Source organism: Choloepus didactylus, chromosome 1 (genome assembly GCF_015220235.1).
Source record: "Choloepus didactylus isolate mChoDid1 chromosome 1, mChoDid1.pri, whole genome shotgun sequence".
In the NCBI taxonomy this organism is placed as follows: domain Eukaryota; kingdom Metazoa; phylum Chordata; class Mammalia; order Pilosa; family Megalonychidae; genus Choloepus; species Choloepus didactylus.
In genome coordinates, this window is record NC_051307.1 from 217,422,980 (window position 1) to 217,447,370 (window position 24,391).

A 24,391-nucleotide genomic window follows, 5' to 3' on the forward strand; every position below is an offset into this window, starting at 1 on the left:
AGACTTGAAGATGAAACACCCACATTGGCAGTGAGAAGTGGAGCTAGGAGCTGGCAATGTGTTATCAAGAGGGAGGAATGCCATTTTAGAATATCTGGGGACAAGAAATGATGAAACAAAAATCAAGGTTAGACTTGATGTTTATACCACAATGCAGAATCAAACCAAAGGCAGGCCTTCAAAAATTTACAATTATTTCTTATACTGAGAAAAAACCTTTCCCCTTATAGATTTTCCTAGATTCTGGTATGAAGCAATCATCTTATAATGCATAAAAATGGCCCCTGTATCATAGGGAGGCTGTGACAAATAAGTGAATCCATGTAAGATCCTTAAAGGAGTGCCTGGCCCATCATAAGTGCTATTGACCATTTAGGGCTTATTTGGGGGTTTTAAGCAGGAGAGCAGCACATGAAAATCTGCGTTTTTAATGAGGTCAGTTAGGCTGTGGGGTGGATAGAAGAGGGGTTGGAGGGATGAAACTGAAGGCAGGAGATCTGTAGGGAAGCTGTTACAGGAATTCAGGAGAAAGAAGAGGATGGTGGCCTGGTCTAGCTGGCTACGCTAGGGATAGAGAGGAGAGAAATTCTGACAAAAGCAGGAGGGAAAAGCAACAGGTCATGGCTGTAGGTTGAATATGAGTGTGGAAGTAAATGGAGACATCATGGGTGACTCCCAGATGTCTCATTTGTTTGGGCAAATGAGAGGAGTGTGGTGTCATTAACTAAACCAGAGAACACGGACAAGGAGTGGATTGGTTGGAAAATTCAGGCTTTATGCTTCTCCCTCCTTCAACTATTTCTCACATCAAACAATTCCCACCCAGTTTCAGTTGAAAAGTTCTGAATGTGGGCTCTGAAATCAGAAAGAGTGATTTCAAATTGTGGCTCTGTCATTTACCAGCTCTGTTCCTTGGATAAGTTCTTAAACATCTCTGTAACTGAGTTTCCTCATCTGTAAAATGGGGATAACAATAGTAATCTAACTCACAGAGTCACGTGGAGTTAATGGAATACTTTATAGAAGGCACTTAACAAGGAGTTGGGCATGTTGAAATGTTCTCAATACATTTTAGTCCTCAGTTTCATTACATTATTATTAAGTAAATAATCAAATGCATAATGAATATCTGAATTATTCTCCTCTGAATGGACTGTTTGTCTAAGTTCCTTTTAAATTACTGAGCTCATGACAGACCAGACCATACACTGTGGGGCAAAGACAAGCATTTTCACATCTCATGGCCTTTTCCATTCCCTCTTGTTGGAACATTCTTCTCTCCCCACTCATCTTTCTCAACTTAAGTGCTACTTCCTCTGGGAAGCTTACCCTAAAGTCCTCCCAGCATCACACTAGGTGAGGAGCCTCTGCTCTGAGAGCCTATAGTACTCTGGTCTTCTTCTTTGTAGCATTGTCACAAATATATTTAAGTAGATATTTGTATAATAATTAATATTCGTCTTCCCAAACTAGACTCTTAGGAAACATTTCATGGTCATAGCCCCAGTTCCTAGTCTAGACCTGGCATACAACTAGTGCTCAGTTGGTGCTGGTGGAATGAAGAATCATACTTAAAGTATTGTTTCCCAAATCTCTTCTGAATGCTCCTCTCCCTCCCAAACACACATGCACCTCTTGTCTATGTTGTCATTTCCTGCCTGTTCTCTTAGTGAAGAATTGAGCCCTCCCGCCCCTGGGGCACACACGTCTTCTCCAGGATTTGGTTTTAGCTGCTTCCTCTTCCAGAAGGACATTTGGAAGCCACACCATCAGCCCAATTTAAATACACCTAAATTCTACCTACTTTAAAAATTCTGTCCAAATACTACTTCATCCACTAGACGATGCCTGAGCTCACTCTAGATATTGGACATAGCATTGGATCAGTGGTAAAGCATTTGACTGAAGCTCCAAAGATGTTTCCATTCACATGTAGGTGCCTCATTTGGCCATGGCACTTGGACCAGAGTGGGGGCTGTGGACTCAGAAGGCCTGGGTTTAAGTCCCACAAGAATGGCTTTACTTCCTAAGAACAGAACATCTTTCTCCTCCTGTGTACTCTGGGTATGTGTCTTGGAGAAGAGGGTGAGGGCCAAGGACAATATTTATTTCACTTCATCTCACCTTGTTTATTTCACAGTTTTTACTCTACTAACTGAAATGGGCCTTATCAACACTCCTTACCTTTGCATTTTACCCATGTCCTCCTCAGGATCTTTGTTGGGTGGCTGGGTGGAACATCCAGCAAGAGACTGTAAGCGCATAATGTCACAACAATTCCAAGGACATCATGATAGTGATAAATGGATTTAAACCCAAAAGAAAGGAAGACAAACAGAAAACAAAACCATATTTTCCAGTGTGATTTATATAAAGTCATTTATGATAAGACATTTCAGGGCAAACAGGCTACGTTGTAGGTGCCTTTCTCTCAGGGAAATTCAACCGCCAAGGAGGGAAAGGTAGATTTTTTTTTTTTTTTTACAGCAGGGCTCCCAAATGCAAGCCACCTTTTCCATCTGGTATTAAACCAAAAAAAACAGGGAACTCCTACAAAGCTAGAAAGGAAAAAATAACTATACAGATTTTTTAGACTTACTGGAAGAGACTACAGAATACACATATACAAAGTCGTATTTTTGGCACTTTAGTGATTAAAAGGATTTTCAAGACTAATTTTGACTCTTCGCAATTTTGCCTTATGTTATTGTAAACATTAACTCCCAAACAAGATGTGACTCTACTTTTAAGTCCTTTAGCACTTTAGGCCTCGAGAATCATTCATATTATATAAGTTTCTTAAATGGCTCTCTGATTCTAATCGAAAGTGGTCCCAGTAAATCCTAGTATTTGTGTTTGCTTTTAAAAAACTCACACCTTGAGTTAATGCGTGGGAGCCTTTCCCAGTCTCTTATTGTCTGCTTTCAGCATTGTGTGCCCCAGCCCCAAAGAGCTTAGGGTCAGATGGGCTTTGAGGTTTAATTATTAAAGAGCAATTATACAACTGAGGAGAGTGAAATTGAAAATGAATCCAGCAGCTGATGGTGGGGGGTTTGAGAGGAGTCCTGGGGACTGTAAGGAGAGAAAGCCATAGATAGACACAACCAAGCAATTAAACTAGGGGTTTACATAGCCCCTAGAAGTAGCACAAGGTGCTTTAGGAAATAACAACTCTCTTTATCATTTACACCTTCTTATCAAAAAAGCAGATATAATTCTAAAACATTTCCTGGCTTTTGAGCATGAGATAATGTCCCTAGGAAGAAGGAGACCTCAGCTCCAGGCTTCATCTTTCATCTCAGCAAGTGGGTGACCTCAGCAAGTTCACCTTTCTAGGCCTTATTTTTATATCTAAATATACAAGAGAGTTCTCCCAAAGTGTGTTCCATGAAACATCTGATATAAAAGGTGTTCTGTATGCAAAAAGATTCTGTAGTCAAATGTGTTTGACCTTTCAAGTTTATCTTTCCATATTCCCTTCTTGGAAATTCACAATGCACATTGATGTATTAAAGGCTCTGAGAAGTCCTGCAGTAAAGAAATGTTGCTTAAACTCAGTATTTCCCATCTATTAAAGAACATTCTATGGATCACACTTTGAGAAACCTGAACTAGTTTTTGTAGTCTCTGTCAGGGTAAAGACCATGACTATTTGTAGACTACCGTAACTGGTATGGTACCTGGTACAAGGATTTGGCAAAATATGGCCCATCTGCCAAATCTGGCCCACAAGCTAAGGATGACATTTACATTTTTAAATGGTTAAAAGTCAAAAGAAGGATAATATTTCAGGACATGTGGAAAGTACATGAGTGGACTGATTTCAATGCCTTACACCAGGAGGTCCACAAATAAGCCCCAAATGCCTCTTCCCATCTTCTCCTTGCCATGTACATCCTTTCCTTTCCCTGTTAAAAATAGTGGGTAATGCTTTTGTAAACCCTGACATTCCAGCCAAAGCCACCCAAATTTTAATTCCTTTTCTTTTTCCTATCTCTTTCATCTTTCTTCATTGACACTGTCACATTATTTTAGCTATAATTGAGGGAAAGACTCTTAGGAAGCAAACTAGGGAAAATTTGTGATGAGGATAGCAAACTGGAATTAAGCAGTTGCTCAGTTCAAATAATAGCTTGGCTGAGCTACAGCTGAGACCAGAATTTAACAAAGGACAGCCTCATTCTGGAACCAATTGTAACCTTGATCCTCAACCCAGAAAATGAGGCAGCTTGGTATGGAGAGTGGCAAGAGTAGTGAATTATGAAGACATTCATTAATTTGTACAATTTAATCAAGTGTCTACTCCAGGGATTGGCAAACTTTTCCTGTAAAGGAGCAGATAGTGAATATTTTAGGCATTGGGGGCCATATGGTCTTTGTCACAAATACTGCCATTGTGACATTTTATTTATAGACACTGAAATTTTAATTTCATATACTTTCCACATGTCCTGAAATATTATCACTCCACTCAGAAAAGACCTGGAACATGGATTTTCAATATTCGAACCCATACCCAAGTAGTGGACCCTGGAGTCAGAAAGAAGATGGCTTGAATCCTGGCCTTCCCACCAAGTTTCCATGTGACCTTAGACAACAAACTTAATTCACCTGGAAAAGGAACAAAATCGCCGGAGTGAGAGTTAAATAAGATTACTTGTTTTTATTTAGCTACAACCATTACAATTATTGTCTCTTTTAATTCTCACTGTATCCCTGAGGAAGAAACTATTATTGTCATCACTATTTTATGGATGGGAAGACTGAGGGACAAAGAGATTAAGTGGCAAAGCTCAGATTCAAACCCAGGCAGCCAGTTCATAACTACTGCTATATTGTGACCCATCAGGAGAGGCCCTGGGCACACAGACTGGCACATGTTAAACATTTGATAAATATCTGTTTTTAAATATCTCAACATTTAAAAATATTTTTTTTAAAACACACATTATTAGATTATTATCCCCCCAATAATGCATATGAAAATCAGGAACACTGGACTCAGACCAAACTCAACTCAAATTCTCAGTCCACCACTAAAATGAGTATTTACACAAAGATCAGGCATGTTACTTAGCCCCTAAATTTCAATGTTCTCTGTGGAGTGAAGACATGATGTCTACCTTACAGGGTTGTTTGCAGATTATTTGAGATCATGACTCCTGAGCTCCTGTGGAGTGTCTGGAACATGATAATGACAATATCTCGAATGCTGTGATCTAGAACCTTGTCATCTAGAACCTCCTGCCCTGCCTTCTCTGCCCAGGAAATCCCACTCATCCTTACAGGCCCAGCTCAAATCCACCTCCTGGGAAAGATTCCTCCTGCCGTCTTGTTAGAATCTGGTCTCTCTTGTATTATGGAGGAAGCTCGTATGAGTCTGTCTCTCCCACTACACAATGAGCTCCTGAGGTCAGAGAGGGTGACTCCTTCACCACGGTTTCTTAGCAAGAGCCGCCTTGAAAACACCACGAGGCACCCACCCAGCGTCTCAGGGCAGAAACCCCCACAGGATCTTTGCTCTCTGTTAGGCCCATGCCATGCCAGTCACTAAGTCCTGGCTACTCGACCTCCTAAAGAGTTTACTGGTTACATCCACTTCTCTTCCAACCTCCTGCCACCACCCTAGTCCAAGCTGCCAGGTAGCTGGGTCTCTCCATTTCGCTACAAACCCTGCCCAAGTCTGTAGCCAGAACAATTTGTTTTTGTTGTTAAGGTCTGGATCATGTCGTTCATCTGCTCATCCCTCCTAACCAATCCTCAGGATAAAGTTCCAAATCCTTGCCATGCCCCAGTGGACCTCACCTTCCTATTCCCAACCTGTCTCTCTCCTCTCAGGACTCCAGTCTCACCAGCCTTCTCTTCCTCCAACTTGCCAACTCATATTGGCTGTTTCTTTTGCCGGGAAGGTCCTTCCCCTCCAGTATGCCACCTCACTCTTCCCGTGGCTTGCTTTTCCTCATCCTCCAGGGACTCTTCCATCAAAGTCAGAGGCCTGGGCTGTCCGTCCTCAGAGCCTGCTGCACTCCTTCATAGAGCTTAGCACAACTGTAACTATGTAACTTCTTGGCTATACTGCATTTATTGCCTATCTCCTCTTCAGATTGTACTGCCCAATAGAACTATAATGCAAGTCATATGTAGAATTTTTAATGTTCTAAAAGCCACATTTTAAAAAGAACAACAATGAAAATCTGATGAAATTAATTTCAGTAAGATATTTTATTTAACTTAATATCCAAAATAATACCATCTCAACCTGCAATCAACATATGAAATTATTAATGAGATTTTTTCAATCTTTTTTTTCCATACAAAGTCTTCCAAACCCCATGTTTTATATTATACATTTATAGAGCATCTCAATTCCCACCAGCCATATTGGCCAGTGCTCAAAAGTCACATGTGCCTAGTATATACCATATTGGACAGTTTAGCTCCACCAGGAATGGTACAGAGGCAAAAATGGAAGCCCAGAGAGAGGAAATGATTCACCCAAAGTCACACAACTAGGTGATTTCCCAAGGTCACATGACTAATTATTGCTAGCCCCAAACTAACAAGCCATAAGTCGAGCCGCAGAGCCCCCACTGCCTCCAAGAAACTCCTTGTACGCATCTCTCATGTCAATCTACCACTCTTCTGGATGCGAAAGTGTTCCCATAAGATTGGTCCAAAGCATCTTTATTAAAAGCCTTCCTTGAAAGATAGGAAAAGTTTGGTTTTATGAGAAAAATTTTCTTTCCATTACCTTGTAAATCCTATAGATTGATAGGTATTATGTAAGCGGTTTTAACGTGCTATGTCCTGACTGCTGCGAATGTTATTTTGAAGCTCTCAGGAGGGCTATTGTATTATCAGCGGAGATTTCCTTCTGGATTCAGCCTTCAATTTCTCTAAGCAAAGCTGCAAAGTGAGTCAGAGTTAGCACTCTACCTCAGGGGTGAGGCAGAGAGGGTGAGGCAGGGTGTGGGCGTCTGTGGGTGTCTGTGAGTCAGCAAGGAACACGCCATCAGATCTCCTATTCTCAGATTTCCTCCAAAAATTAGTCAGGTTCGTCATAAGAAAAATCTTTTGTGACTTTGTAATATTAATACAGATTCTTAAAAGGGACAGAGAAAACTGAATGCTAAAGGAATGATCACACGCAAAGTTCTGAATTAACTGGCATCTACAGTGTTCCAAACAAATGTCTAAAAATGTGTCATTTTGTGCAGACCAAGACAGATCACAAAATCATAGTGTGTGAGTTGGATGGGACCTCTGGCATCCTGTATTTCAAGCACTTTGTTCTGAAGATATGGAAACTAAGGCTCAAGAAAATAAAGTAATCTGAATTCTTTAGCATTGGCATTCTGAAGAAAAACCAAGTTTTATTTACAATTCAATCTTGAAGACTAACAATAAAACTAGATAAGCAATTTCCATATATGGTCATCTTTGTCCTCAAGCAATTATATCTTATTTTGATGGAACTGATATATAGGCAGGTATAACAACAGTGATTTCCTTAGTCTAGTTCTGTTTCAGCATCCTACCAAAATGCCGGGCAAAATAATTGTCTGAATTGTCCAATTCTGGCCAATATTGAAAGTAAAACAGAATGCTATTAATAAGGATATTAGGATTCAAAAAAAGAAAAGAAAAAAAAATCTACCTACCATGCCTCAGAGGCTTTTTATTGTAAATGAAAGAATAGGAATCACCAAAAAAAAAAAAAGAAAAGGTCTATGCAAAAAATTATAGGCCTAGCCTATATTTGTAAGTGGAACAAAGAGAATTACAAAACAATATCACAATATTGTAGCAGACCCTGACCCGTTTTTCATAACCCACCCCCTACTGCTGAATCAGCTCCCTCCTTAACTAGGTTGCAAAAGTTTCCATTTCTCTCTTCTCCAAATAACTTACCGACACATCCCATATATAAGTTCTTGTTTTAACTCCTCTAGCTAGACCAGCCTTAATTATCTTTAACTGAGACCTGAACTTAAAATGACCCCAGAACATAAAATACCCTGCCAGTGAAATGAAATGTGCAGGAAGGAGGAGTACTAGACCTGAAAGAAAGCAAGAGGACTGGCCATTACGAATTCCAGCAACATCCCTCCTCAAGATAACAGAGCCCATCTGCCAATGATAATAACCAACTTGCAACCCCTAATTTAAATGTAGACACTGCTAATGATAACAGCCAACTTGCATCCTAAATTTGAATGTTTTTAATAGCCAATCCCAATACCAATAGCCCTTACATCCCTAGACCCATCTACCTTTGTTTAATCCAATAAATATCCCTCACCTTACGAGCTCAGGAAGGCAGATCTGAGGAACTATTTATCCTCCTGTCTTGGCAAAGCTAGTCTTTGCTAAATAAACTTTTTCTCTTCTCAAAATCCTGGTGTACTGATTGATTTTGTGTGCAGTGGGCAAGGACTCAGTTTTGAGCCCTAAAAATATGATCTTATTTTGTTATAAAATACATATTTCATATATGTATAGGAAAGACATCCAGAAGATTACATTTCAAAATATTAATTATAGCTATCCTTAGGTGATAAAATTATGAATGGTTTTGTTTTCTCTACTCTTGGATGCTCTGTAGTTATGAATGTTCTTCAAATATATATGCATTGCTTGTGTATAAAAAGGTAATGAGTAAAATTTTAACATAAAAAAGTCTGTACACACATCTGTACACCCATATATGATCCCATATGTTCCAACGATTTTTAACTGTCAACATATTTTTGGAATTTCACACAAAACCTATTGTTTCTTTAGCTTTTAAGTAGGTGACTTTGCCTCCTCTCAGGCTCAAAATAGCCTCAGAGATAGAAAACAAGCACTCAGTGCTAGCAAGTGAAGAAGGAATGCAGCCTCTCCCTGTGTGTAAACAGAAATTGTCACCCACGTGCAGTTGCCTGGGTGGGGGTCAGAAGTCCTTCCCAAGGATGGAGGTGTGGGAGGCAGAGGATAGGACTCCGATGCATCACAGCTGCCAGCAGCCTTATAAGGAGTCCAATCCAGTTAACTAGAAAACTGGGGGATCGGTTTGGCTGCCAAAGTATGAGATGTTAACCTTTCTTCTCTTTTGGTGATGGTTAATTGAAGGAGCCTGTGTCCCCTTTGCTGAGAGAAGAGCTCAGACTGGGGGTCTACGCCCCTGGAGAAGCCGTGTTTCAAAACATGCTAAGGGTTTAGTTTCCTTTACCTGGGCCTCCTCAGGCAGAACTTTAAGACCAGTGGTTCTCAACCTGGGTAGATTTTGCCCCCAGGGAACATCTGGCAATAACCAGAGATATTTTGGATGTCAAAACTGGGGCTAGAGGCCAGTGGTGCTGTTCAACACCCTATAATGCATTCAACAGCTCTCCCTACAACAAGGGATTATCCAGCCCAAAATGCCAGTAGTGCTGAGGATGCTTTGAAGGAAGGCCTGCTCTTTTGATGAAATGAGCCAGATTGCCAATACCTACCTATATTTTTCATGGTCGGCAGGCCAAAGAGGGTTTGGGCTTGTCTATTTTTAGGAATTTTTTGACAGTTGAGAGTGTCTTCATTGCCCCACTATCTGTGAACACTTACCTTAAGACAGGCATGGAAAAATGTTTTATTTTTTTTTCTGCATGCCAGTTCTTATGCATCAGTAATGACTGCCAGATTGGGTTCTCTAGAAGCAGACTTAGAGATGGAGCGTTTTGGGAGTTAGGTGTTTGCTAGGGATCAACACTTGTGAAGAGAAGGGGAAGAAGCAAGCCTCAGACAACCTGGCGAGGAGCTGCAGAGTCAGTATTTCCCATCAGAATTGTCCCTCAGTGGGCTGGAAGGCTTGGCCCTTATAATGCTCCCACTCCCAGCCCCCAGTCTGGCTCAGTCACTAGATGAGGGCTGCCCAGGAGGGTGTGACTTCTAATCAGGGGGCTCTCTGTAGCTAAGGCTGACCCTGAGGAAGCTGGCAGCTGAGTGTCTGCTGACCACACTGCTGCAGCTGGAAGCAAATCCTTCCTTGAAAGGAAATCTGGATGGCACATGTTCCTTTAATCCATCCCTGTGGGTGTAGATCTTTTGTGGGTGGGACATTTTGATTAGGTTGTTTCAATTGAGATTGACCTACCCTATTCAAGCTGGGTCTTAATCCTTTACTGGGGTCCTTTAAGAGAGGATAAAGAACAGAAAAAAGCCGGGGAGCTTAGAGAGAGAAGCACTCAGAGATCTTGGAGAGAAAGCCCCTGGAGAAGCCAAGAGAGCCACTGAAGCCAGAAACTGAAAGCAACAGAACCTGTAGGGAAGGATCAGCAGATGCCAGCCATATGCCTTTCCATGTAACAGAGGTGTCCCAGATGCCAGTGGCCTTTCTTCAGAGAAGGTATCCTCCTACTGATGCCTTAATTTGGACATTTTCATGGCCTAAGAACTGCAAATTGTAACTTAATAAATTCCCATTGTAAAAGCCAATCCACTTTTGGTATATTTGCATTTCTGCAGCTTTAGCAAACCAAAAGCAGCACATCTCCATGTATACCACAGGGTGCATCCAGACTTAACAAAAAAGAGTGCTGCAATCTATTAGCAATGTCTGCCATGGCCAGAGTTCAGAAGGGCAGCATCTAGGCCAAATAATGCCTAGGATTGGAATATCATGGTGATACCAGAAAATAAATTGGGTCCAGGAAGAAAACCAAAATGCAAGTAATCAAATGAAAAGTAGAATCTGCCTACTCTCCAGGTAACTTTCAACTGGGCTAGATTGAAAATGGAAGAGTTCCATTGGTTTCTGATAAGAAATTGCTCACCCTTCCTTTTTTTATTCCACATTCACTTATTAGGTATCCACTATGTGCCAAGCATCTAATGTTCTAAGGTTGATGGAACATGACAGACAACAGTGAGCCATAGGCAATGGATGATTTCAGTCCTGAGGTCTTCAGCTTTGTACTTCTTGTTTGATGAATGTGGCTTTTACCCAATTAATTATGTTTGTGCAATTAGCCCGTGGGCTTCTTCAGTGTCTACACCCCTAGTAGGAGAGCAAGTACTATAATAATGAAGACTTTTGGGTTCCACCTGACTCTCCACTGAGCCTCCAGCTTTGACTTTGGACATCAAGAAAGAAGATGGTTCATTGCAACAGTTATTTTATTCTTGACTAGATTAAAGAACCCCATTTTGTGTGGGAAGGGCAGAATGAATGTGGTGGTGGGGAAAGGTTTGAGTATCCAGCATATTCTATGAGGAGTTAGAAACCTTACACCAATAATGACAGGAATAGTAGTAGTGGTTGTAGTAGAAGTAATTTTAATAAATATAATTGATAACTTTTCTCAAACACATGGGTGTGAGATGTTTTGTTGATCAATTTATATAAATTGATTAGAGACTTTAATACTGACTTAAAACTAAAAGGATGAGATGATAAAGAGCTCAATTGATAGTCTTTGTGCTTAACTACAATTAGATAGGTTGGTGTTTAAGATACTGCATAATGTTAAAGAACTGTTTAAATCTGATGTTACTGTTCACTACAGTAAACACAAATTAAATTTGTTTTAGGTCTAATGGAGAGCTTGGATTGGCCCTAAAGCCATATGTACCAGTGACAATGTTTGCAATATATCAAGAACACAATAAAACTGCCAATTTTTGCTATTTAAAGCTACCCACAGAGAGCTTAGATGATGAGCTAACAAAATGAGAAGCCGTTAATTGCATTCCCAGGTAATTTTTATCCAAGAGGGATCATTTTGCTTTTTCCAGTGGAAAGTAAATCATTTATTATAGATGAAGGGGTATAATTTTGGAGTTGGATGAAATATAAGGTTACGATACTGAATGGAAGATATTATGCAGATGTCCTGGTCCACTGTAGCTTCTTCATCAGCTAGTGAAAATAAGTTTGGTCCAAGGAGGGTTCTTAGTGAGGAAAAATCATCATGTTTTTGAATTATTTAACTCAGATTTCACACTGTCAACTAAATTTCTTCTTGGCCTCAAAAAAATTATTTTTTAAAAAAAGGACTTTCTAATAATTATTGTTCTTCCACAAGGAAAGAGCTGCCTGGTAGTTAGTGAGTTCCCCATCATGAAGATATTTAAGCAGACTTAGGATCAACATTGGAAATGATATAAGGGAAATTCATCTATATTAGTCTATCAGGTGAGAATTTGACAAGGACCATTTCAAAGGTAACTTATTTAGTAGATGTCTGTTGGGCCCTTCCCTTGGCCCAGGCATTAGGAGTTAGAGCTTTGGGTAGGTCACAGCTCTTATCTTCAAGCAAAACACAGTCCAGTAATCACTTTTAGCTGTGGGATTCCACAACTCCTTCTTAGTGAAATTTATCTCAGATCTCTCTTTTTCACCTTTAAAATGTTCTCTTTGGGCTCAAATATTTTAATAACACTTGTTTGTGTTTTTCTATTAATATAGAATAATAAAGGAAGGTAGCATCCCACCTTTCTTTCTGGCATCAGTCAGCTATTACTGCATAACAAACCACCTCAGAACTCAGTGGCTTGGAAGAGCATCATTTATTGTATGGTTCCCATGTCTGTGGATCAGTTAGAGGTTGGCTGATCTCTGCTAGGATCGGCTGGGTAGTTCTGCTCACCTTGGCTAGACTCATTGATCTGCAGGTTCACTGGAGTGTTTGTTTACGTCAAGCATGGCTGGTGCAGCTTGGCTGGGTTGTTCAGCTCCACATGCTTCTCGTCCTCCTCCTAGCCAGTGGGCAAGCCTAGGCACGTTCTCCTGACAGTACAAGCAACCAGAAACAAGGCTTCTTGAGACCTACACTCAGAATTGGCATGCCATAGCTTCCACTTCATTCTATTGAGCAAAGCTAATCATACGGTCGAACCCAAAGGCAAGAACTGTGGCAGTATTCTGCTTTTACGAGAAAAACTTCCAGGTCACGTGACAAAGGGTATACATACAGGGAGGGGTGAAAATTGGGCCAACTCCACTCTATTTCAGCCAGTAAATAGGTAGGGCCTGGCAGGAGTGGTTGAAAAGCTGCCAAGATTTTCTCCCCTCTGGACCAGAAGAGAACCTGAGGACTAGCCTAGGACTGCCCCATTGCCTGGGTCTGAAGGGGAGGATCTCACTCTTGGAGTTAAGTTCACTGGATCCCCCCACTCTTGGAGTTAAGTTCACTGGATCCCCCCAGAGAGAATAAGATGTTAGTCCATAAAGGGACGCCAAAGACCTGACCCCAAAGACCTGAAGAGGCATTGAGAGATATGGGATGGGCCTTTTTGAGCTAGAACTGAGAGAGAAAAAGAAGAGCTGGCACCATGACAGATCTGCTGCACCACCGACCCATACAGGGAAAGAGCAGTGCCCCCAACAGTGCCTGTAAAATGACCTCAGCAACCAGGGCTCAGCCTCGGTGAACAGACGCAGGAAAATAACATGAATCCCCAGAGACTGAAGGAGCCAAGGAAGCAAGGAAGAACAAACAAAACATTCAGCACAGATCTCTACTGAAAGGAAACTGCTAGAAGAGACAGACAATTTCAACAAAAGAAAAGATGGACTTAGATTCATGTGTAATGTGCATGTGTTATATACCTTCTCCACACACACACACACACACACACACACACACACACATACACACACACACATACACACACACACACCATCCTCCCACCCCCCATCTTCCTGGAACTAAAAATATAACTTTAAAACCTGAAAAATCAGTAGATGAGTGGAAATTGAGGGTGGTCACTGTTGAGTCTTGAACAAGTGGCCTAGAAGATGAAGCAGAGGAAATCTCTCAAATGGTAAAGGAACAATTCAGTGGGTTGGAGAACATGAGAGAAAACTAAGAGATTTAGCTACTAAATCCTGCAAAGCTAACATGAGAATACTCACAAGGAGAAAAAGACACAGATATGAGGGCAACAATAATTGTACAACCAAGGAAGAAAATATCCCAAGCCAAAGAAAGACCTGAACCTAGTTTCCATCTGATTTCAAAGAAAAGCCTCAAACCTCTTAGGGAATTCCTGAACTTCAAGAACAAAGTATAAAAAAGAAAAGATTGCTCTATATTCCCTATATTCCCACTACAAGTTAATCCCTACTTATGCTGTTTTTTAAAATTGAAATAATACATGTATAAGATTAGAAAACTCAGTGATTCATAAAACTATGAAAGGATGCTCTCTACAGAAGTATTCACTGTTCATGTTTCCTTATAATTCCTTGTTGCCCAAAAATACATGCACATACCAACATATGTGCCTATATAAATATTCATTTTTATTTATTTATATTAATAAAAATTCTACAGTTTACCACACATTATCACTTAATATATCTTTCCATATCAACACACACCTAGTTCTTTTTTTAATCATATTTTTTTATTGTAGAATATAACATATACATAGACATGATAAATTTCCAAGTGCAATTTAACAAGTAGTTAGAGGGCAAATTTTAAAGAATGCTGTGGGCTACAGTTCCACAGTTTCAGTTATTTCCTTATTGTGAAATATAACATACAGGCAAAAAGATAATATCTTTCAAAGTATGATTTAACAAGCAATTATATAGGAAATTTCCAAAAATGTTATGAGTTACAGTACATAGTTTCAGTTATTTCCTTATTGTGAAATATATATACAAAAAGGTGGTAACTTTCAAAATACAATTTAACAAGTAGCTATAGAACAGATGTCAAAGGATGCATGGTGTGAGTTTTCCAACCAAACCCTTATTAATGGATACTTTGATTTTGTTCCAGTTGTTTTTCTCTTAAAAGCATTGCTATAGATCCAGAAATAGATAGCATAATACTGTGTGATGGTAGCACGGTATTGTAAGTACACTGAACAAAGATGTCTGTGAGTAAAGCTGAAAGAGGTGGGATAGGAGAATGTATGACACCAGAGGTAAAGATAGATGATAAAGACTGGGACTGTATAACGTGGCAAAAACTGCAGTGGCCAATGACTGTTACTAAATATACAAATATGAAAATGTTTTTGCATGTGGGAAAGCAAGTGAATGTCAACCATGTAGAAATTTGAAAAAGGGATGGTATTCAGGAAAAAACATAATCAAAGCAAACTGGAGTCTATGGTCAACAGTAACATTGTAATATACCTCCATTAAATGTAACAAAGGCAATATGCCAATGCTAAATGTATATGAGAGGGGGATATAGGGGAGTAATATGGGATTCTTGGTAGCGGTGTTATTTGCTGTCCTTAGTAGTATATTGTATTGTATGACATGTTATTTTTCTTTTTATCATTTTTTCTTATTGCTAAAAAAAAAAAAAACAATTTTTCTTGTAGTAATCAGTATGTTCAAGTGCTGATTGTGGTGATAAATGTACAACTTTATGATGATACCATGAACAACTGATTGTACACTGTGGATAAATGTATGGTATGTGAATATAACTCTATAAAATTGTAGGAAAATATATATATAGGAGTAAGTGTTGGAGAAAACATGGTGAGAGGGATGATGCCTCACCAATATGGACTAACTACAATGTGTAAACTCAGAATTGAATCTTAGAACATAGCCTAATGTGGACACCATAATAGTCCCTGGATTGTAAGCTCTTACAGCAGTTAACTCTATCCCTGAATTGTAATGCCTATCTCTAAACTTTGAGATGCTGATCCCCTAGCATATAACCTGATTGGTCTCTGGAACAATGCATATCTCTGAGACACCTGAAACTCAGAGCTAGAGCTCGGCAGATATGAATGTTAGTATTAGTGCATACAGCCACTGTCAAAAAAAAAAAAAAAAAAAGCTGAAAAAGAGCCCAGACTTCAATTAGTGATACGAATGAAGCAGGTCTGGTTAAGACCAGGGCAAGCCAGGCCAAAGGGTAAAGGTTGAAACTGATTGTGTTTTAAAACTTCAACTTTCATATGAGACCAAGGGAAGAGATATCTATTTGGTACAGGATCTAAATTTTCTAAACGGTACAACTCTACAGTCGATTTGTTCAAACACCACAATTGCATGGAACTTTGAATAGGAAGTGAGATACGGTAGGTTAGTATAGGCTGGAGTGAAATAGTGACACATCCTAGAGTAATTTGGGCAGATAATAAAAAAATATATTTACAGCCTCCCCCTCCCCAGCCCCGAGGATCTGGGGGAAGGTGTGGATGTGTTGGACATCCTCACCTGGACTGGTGTTGATGTTGTCACAAACATTAGGACTGGCAGTTTGATGTGCTGAGCCCTTGAGCATGGGACTTGCCCTTATGAAGCTCATTACCACAAAGGAGAGTCTAAACTTGTATGTAATGGTGCCTAAGAGTCTCCCCCGAGTACCTCTTTGTTGCTCAGATGTGGCCCTCTCTCTCTCTAACTGAGCCATCTCGACAGGTGAACTTGCTGCCCTCCCCTCTATGTGAGATCCGACTCCCAGGGGTGTAAATCTCTCTGGCAACACAGAGTATGACTCCTCTCATCATCACAGGGGATGAATGTGGACCCGGCATCGTGGGACTGAGAGTATCTTCTTGACCAAAAGGGGGATGCAAAATGAGACGAAATAGTTTCAGTGGCTGAGAGATTCCAAATGGAGTCAAGAGGTCACTCTGGTGGACATTCTTATGCACTATATAGATAACACCTCTTAGGCTTTAATGTATTGGAATAGCTAGAAGTAAATACCTGAAACTACCAAACTCCAACCCAGCAGTCTGGACTCCTAAAGACAATTATATAATAATGTAGATTACAAGGGGTGACAGTGTGATTGTGAAGACCTTGTGGATCATACCCCCTTTATCTAGTGTATGGATGAGTGGAGGAATGGGGATAAAAACTAAAGGACAAATGGGGTGGGATGGGGGGATGATTTGGGTGTTCTTTTTTCACTTTTATTTTTTATTCTTGTTCTGGTTCTTTCTGATGTAAGGAAAATGTTCAGAGATAGATTGTGGTGATGAACGCATAACTATGTTATCATACTGTGGACAGTGGATTGTATATCATGGATGATTGTATGGTGTGTGAATGTATTTCAATAAAACTGAATTTAATTAAAAAAAAAAAAAAAAGCATTGCTAGCATGAGCAACTGCCTAAATAAACCTTGAAGGTCTTTTTTAAGCATATATATAGGGAAATTCCAAGCAGTAACATTGCCAAGTCAAATGCATTTGCATTTTTATTGATTGAACGCCTTGAAAAATGGCTGGTATGTATTAGCCACTCAACAAATATTTGTTAAATGAACTGAAGTGGTCCCATTCTGCATATCGTAAAGATTGCAAAAATTTATACCCCATATTAAAGTATTTTAAAGTCATGTAGTGGGCTGAATGGTAGTCCCAAAAAGATATGGACACCTTCTAATCCTCAGAATACGTGAATGTTACCTCATTTGGAAAAAAGGTCTTTGCAGATGTAACTAAGGTAAAGATCTTGAGATGAGGAGATTATCCTAGATTATCCAAGTGGGCCCTAAATCCAAGTGTCCTCATAGGAGTGAGGCAGAGGGAGATTTGACACAGACACAGAGAGGAGAATGAAGCAATGCAGCCACCAGCCAAGGACTGCAGGGGCGGCCACCAGAAGCTGGGAGATGCAAGGAACCAATGCTCCCCTGGAGCCTTGGAGGAGGGGCAGCCCTGCTGCAGCCTCCAGAACTAGGAGAGAATACATTTCTGTCATTTCAAGCCACCAATTCTATGGTAATTTGTTACAGCAGCTTCAGGAAACTAACACAACCATATTAAATTAACACTTGCTGGTAAAATAGAAAAAGCAATCTAGATTTTGGAGGCAAACTGATTATGGCACAAAAGAAGGTCAAATTCCAGAGTCCTGCTCCTGAAAGAACTCCACTTTTGTCTCCAATCTGGCATTCTCTCTTGCTCATGTTAGAAACTGAGGCCCATGGCAAATAAACAAGAAAAAAGAAATACCAGTTTACAAATTTTTCTTGGTTCTGGATCAGTCAGATTAAATACTATTTGACCTAATACAGAGTTTGGAAGGAAAGTTTAGGAACACTATTTCCCCTATAAAAGTCTAAGTGGTAGCAGATGGAGAATCTCACATCTATATCCATCTAATCATAATTGATCCAGCGAGAGTCTTGCTGGAGAGGGGAAAGCATTTTCCCAGACAAACTTTGGTCTGTCCCCTGGTGAAGAATTATCAGGCCATCTGGAAGAAACCATGATAAATTCTGTGAAGCTCACAGAAGTTGTAAAGCCCATTACCAGCCTGTTCCAACTTAGACTGGTGAGAACCATGGAATGACCACATCATTGTATTCCCGTGTCTCAAGGGCCAGTTTTCTCTCAGCAACCATTTCTGACCTAATGAAACTTATCCTATTTTCTACTTAGTGCTTATAGTTTAAAAAGCCCTGCCAAATACAGAACCTCAATTGTTATGTTGTTTCTCACAACAAAGCTATGATATAGAAATGGAGTGGACGTTATTATAAACATTTTTTTTTATCTTCATTATAAACATTTTCTAGAATAAAAAACTGGATTTCACAAAGACCAAGTGACTTGTCCAGGCCCTAGACTTCAAAACCACTGATATCCTCCACACCATAATACCCGTCTGAGCTAGAAATAAATAAATAATGAGCCTGTTTATTTTTGGGTTGGGAGAAGGGGTACCTCTGGGCTGGAAAGGAATTACCTATGTGTACACATGCAAAAGGCGAGGAATATCAAGGAATTTCTGATCATTCAAGCCCCCAATATCCTCTGATTCTATTATTAGTTCATTGCTCATGGTGTGTTTTACTCTGGGTAAGATTTGTTAAAACAATATTATTGTGATTGCTTTGATGGCCCGTATACTACAATTGGAATGAAACAGAGAAGATTAGCATGGCCCTACCACAGATGACACACAAATTCGTGAAGCATTCCATATTTTTAATAATATGGTAGTATATACAGGAATCCTGTATGTTATGCATGATTGTTCTATAACCCACAACTTCTCTAATAAAAACAAGACAAAACCATATTATCCCCAAGCTGAACTCTATTTTGTGCTAAATGTGTATTTAACTTCTTAGCTTCTATCATCAGCAACACTTCTGGTCTCCTGCCCGGGTGTGTCTTCTGATATCCAACGAGGGAGATAATCAGAAGGCCCATATGTGTTTTAAAACTTATTTGTGCAAGTACATAGCTCTCAAAAGACTTGATTCTTTGCAAATCATTATAAGTAAAGTTTTCATGGTCATTCTCCAGAGTGCTATACAAAAAGTATTAAAAGCAAGGTCAATTGTGCTTTTTAGAAACATTGTAAAAATCCTGCATTTTTTATGAATATCAGAAACCAAAAATGTTCTTTTCTAAAGATAATTCCCATTTTTGCTCCACGGGTCATAGAGGCAATAAGCAACTTAAATCAAAGGCAAGAGCTCCAGATTCAGATAATTAAATTCACTTATTCAACAAATATGTACAGCATGCCCACTCCACTTTGTGCCAGGCACATGGCTGGGGGTATAGCAGTGAACAAAACAAAGACTCTGATCCCAAGAAGCATACATTCTACTAGGACAAGTCAGACAAGGAGCATGTATCAATTTAGTCCTCTTGTTTTCAGCAAAACATTTCCAGACTCAAATTTGACCACTTAAACCCATTACCTGCTGCCTTCACCCAGACACCTTGAATGAATAGGCTAAAGTAAGCAGTAAACACAGTAAGGAGCTGGCCTCACACCAACAATTTAATTTAAGATAACTAAAATAAAAACTGCCCGTGACAGGCACATAAACAAAAAAGCAACTCCTCTGAGACTCTGGGAAAATGCTATCTTCACATAGGAATCTTTAAGGATGGAGACTCCTCACATGAGTGGACCTCTGGGAGGGAGTGTATGTTTGTCAAAGGTTCCTCCTGGTGCCGGGGGGCTTCTTCCATTTTCTTGCTCCTGTTCTGCTGTTATATTCATACACATTCCCAGAGACTGTGGGGAGAACACAGAACACAGAGGAAGTGAACCCCAATGACCTCACAAAGCATTTATTCATTGCGTATTTGCTACATACACAGCACAGTGACCAACTGTTTGTCTTCTCGAGTCTTGCTCTGCTACCAAAGGAAAAACTAGAGGAAAAACTTGAAGCAGCATGTGATATCACATGCATTAAAAATTGCTCTGTTAGCACAAGGGAATTCTGTTTTGGTGATGGAAGAGTTCTGTATCTTAACTGTGACAGTGGTTAAATGAATCTATATCGGTGATTAAATGTCATAGCTACACACACAGAATGTTATAGAAAAATATATGTGCAAATATTGGTGAAAACTGAGTAAAATCTCTAGTGTAGTTAAATGCGTTATGCCAATGTCAATTTCCCGGTTTGGGTATATACTATAGATATTTAAGATGTTACCATTGGGTGATGGGTACACAGACTTCTCTGTATTATCATTATTATTTTTGTTTTGCAATTTCTTGTGAGTATATAATTATTGTTAAATTAAAAAAATTAAGTAAAAGATCCTGCCAAACTTCTTTTTTAATTGTTCCTAAAGTGATCTGCCCTACATGGTGTCTAAAATTTAATCTGCTCACCCTTCATGGAAACAGTAATGAAAGAAGTATGCAACAGAAAAGAAACAGGATAAATAGGGCCTGAAATAAAGTAGGAATTCAACTTATTGTTTATTAGGTGACTTAGATGTAATTAATAAACTGAAAAAAAAAACAATAATAATAATAGCTGCCTCCTATAATATTTACTATATACTGGATTCTGTTTTTATATATTAACCCATTTAATCCACTTAATATCCTTATGAGGTAGGTACATATTATTAGCTCCCATTTTACAGATGAGAAAACTGAGGAACCAAGATGTTAAGTAACTTGCCAAAGTCACATCATTTGTAAGCGGTAGACAAAGGTTTGAACCCAGAGAATCCAGCTACAGAGCTCTAAATACGAGGTTGTTGAGGATGGGGACCATATCCTATTTTACTTTGCTTGGGCCTCCATAAATAAACCAGTGCCTTATGAATAACATTCTGGGTTCAGCAGAACATTAGATAGCCAATGGTGTGTCCTAACACATATAACAAAACCTATGTTTTATTGTATGTTTCTTTGAAGTGTAATGTGAAATTTCAATATGCTGAGTCAGCTCTCAAAAAAATCCATTAGTTGAAAGGTGAATCTTCTGCCAGGGTTACTGCTGGGGTAGACAGTGCACTTCTCTGCTATCCCCTTTCCTCCACCAAACACATCCATACCATCAGTCAATAGAACGTGTTGGAACTTGAAAACAAATTGCTGAGTCACACATCTCGCATCCAGTTTCAAAACAAGATAAATACTTCAGTGCAAACACACAGTAACTAGGTCCCTGATATTGAGAAGGCCAAAGGCTGGATTGGCAAAAGTGATTGCAATAGCTTTTGTCTTTATTAGACCACTTACACTGTTTTTGATTTTGAATAGAAGGACTCAAGGCCCTTCTTCTTATTATTATTAAAAAATACATAAACAAATAAACTTTTTATTTTGGGATGATTTGAGATTCACAGAAAAGTTGCATAGATAGTACAGAGAGTTCCCATATCCCCTTCATCTGGCTTCTCCCTTTGTTAACATCTTACGTAACCATGCTACACTTGTCAAAACAAAGAATTCAACATTAGTACAGTGCTATTAACTAAACCTTGGACTTTATTTGGATTTCACTAGTTTTTCCATTTTTGTCCTCTTTCAGTTCCAGCAGCCAGCCCAGGTTACCATGTCACATTTCGTTCTCATGCCTCCCCAATCTCCTCTGGTCTGTGACAGTTTCTCAGTCTTTCCTTACTTTTGATGACCTTGACAATCTTGAGGAGCACTGGCCAGGTATCTCATAGAATGTCTCCCAGTCTGGGTTTGTTGGCTGTTTTTCTCATGCTTAGACCAGGGTTATGGGTTTTGGGAAAGAATAGCATGGAGGTGAAGTCCCTTCTTGTCATATCATATCCAGAGGGACATGCTACCCACATGACACCACTGTCCTGTTGATCTTGGTCATTTGGTTACGGTAGTGTTTGCCAGGTTTCTCCACTGTAAAGTTACAATTTTTCCCTCTCCATGCTCTATTCTTTGGAAGCAAGTCTCTACATCCTTATTGATCTAGAATCCGATCTCATATGTCCTAGAAACTATTACCATATTAAAATTGTTTCTTTTAAAGTAAAATTTTAAAGTAAAATTCTGATCACTTTAAAATACATCTAACATCAAGCTTTAAAAGGAAATTTGCCTGTCAGACCCAATGATCCAGATATTATTACAAAAATGTTAGGCTGTGTTCCTCAGATTACAAAATAATCCAGATTTAAGAACAGATAAAATGAGAGTGTTCATGGTGCTAGTTAGTGCTGTTTGTTATAAACTCTGCTCATATTCCTAACCCTGGCTGTATCTGATCCTCCTTGACAAATGATGTAGGCATTTCCAGGATCCTGCTCTGTTCCAGACTTTTTTCTCTGCTCTGTGGCTTGGGCCTTGGAGGTGACCTGCTCCTTTCCTGCACAAGTGGGGAACCTGAAGACCAGAGAGGAAAAGAGACCCACCTGAGGTCACAGAGCCCATGAGTAGCAGAACCAGGACTGGAATCTGGTGTCTTCACTTCTCCAGTGTTCACAGCAATGTCAGTCATAATCTGGGATCCTTCCTCCTGAAATCCCTCTTTAGCCACTATTTTAGTTTGTTAGGCAGCTCAAAGCAGATACCATAAAATGGGTTGGCTTTTAATGATGGGAATTTTGTAGCTTACAAGCTTACAGTTTTGAGGCTGTGAAAATGTCCAAATCAAGGCACCATAAAGGCGATGCATTCTCCCCAAGACTAGCTGCCGGTGATCCTGGCCCATGGCAAGGCACATGGCAGCATCTGCCGGTCTCTCCCTTCTCTTTCCAGCTTTGTTACTTTCAGCTTCTTTCCGTGGCTTTCTCCAGCCCAGTCTTTTTTGATGAACTGGTTTTACCAGGCCAGTGGGCAGAGGGTCTTGAATAGCGTTGAGTGAGGGCTTCAGTGTCAGACTGCCTGGCTTCCAATCCTGGTTTCTTCCTCTCACTGGCCTGTAATTCTAGGCAAGTTACCGTATCTTTCTGTGCCTTGGTTTTCTCATTTAGAAAATGGAGGTAATAATAATAGTGCCTACCTCATAAATAATAATGAAAATTAACAATCTATGTCAAAGCATTTGGACCATTGAAGTAAGAATTCAATAAATATCTGCTATGATCACCTTTTACAGGTGCCTTCAAAAATCTTGTAATAAGCCTGCAACTTCAGAAAATCCTTCAGTGTTCAAGGCATAATAGTGTTAAATTGGTTAATAATTATAAAGTATTTAGAACAAGACTGGCACATGGCAAGGACTAAATATAAGTGTGTATTAAATATACATTTAACACAGATTTAGAGGGAAACAAGAAATGGAGTAATTTTTACCATTTCCAATAATAATGGTAAAGTAGAAGTAGAACCAGGTGAACGGCCTGGGGTCTGCTGCAGCCCATGCTCTGTCATTTGTTCACCAAGTGGCCTGGGTCAAAACACTTCACCCACATCCTCATTGTTCTTGAATTCAGAGAACCTACCTCCTCCTATAAAGTACACTCTAAGTAGTGTAATTGAATAAAATATTTTTAAGAGGAGAGACTTTCTTTAGGGGAAGCTTGGAGTCAATAATAAAGCATCACTAATTTCATGCCAAGTCATCCAGACCAGTCAAGTGTCATAAGCTGTCAAAATGCCAGAGTCTTTTGTGATTGATACCCTCTGTTGAACGACACTTCACAAAATGATATTTACACTCATTAAATTCATGTTTAAGCCTTACAGTCACCCCATACAACAGACACAGCACACAATATCATGCCCATTTCTAATCTGGGAAAAAGAGACTCAGGAAGACCAAGTGCTCTGACCATGTTCACATGGAGTTGATAGTTGTGTCAACACACAAACCCAGATCTTCTAACTGCAACTCCAGGGTTTTTCCAATATATCTGACAAGTTCCTTTTCCTTGCCCCTTCCTTATGAGAAGAAATTCACAGTTAGAGGAAAAGTTTCTAAAATATTTTAGAAAATGGATCCAGGATCCATTATGCAATTACAGAGTTCATAACAGAAAAATCTTTAGACTAGGGATTGCAAATCCAAGACCAATCTGCCCTGTAGATGTTCTTGCAGATTAAAGATAGCCACAAATTATTTAATCATCTTCTCTTGAGAGGTGGAGTCTATGCTTTGACCATAGATTAGCACCAGGAGTAACTCTATGCCAGTTTCCAGGTCCAGGTCTCAAGAAACTGGCAACCTCCACTTCCTATCTGTCTTAGTTTCCTGGGGCTGCTGTAACAAAGTACCAGAAACTGGGTGGTTTCAAAA

The 24,391-nt window shown here is 39.6% G+C and overlaps 1 non-coding gene across 1 annotated transcript; it reads left to right on the forward strand.

The window, feature by feature from the left end:
• The first annotated feature begins 18,796 nt into the window (after positions 1 to 18,796).
• On the forward strand, positions 18,797 to 18,901 carry LOC119510486. The gene has a single exon (XR_005211949.1). It is a non-coding gene; the product is annotated as a U6 spliceosomal RNA (small nuclear RNA).
• Positions 18,902 to 24,391: the final 5,490 nt, after the last annotated feature.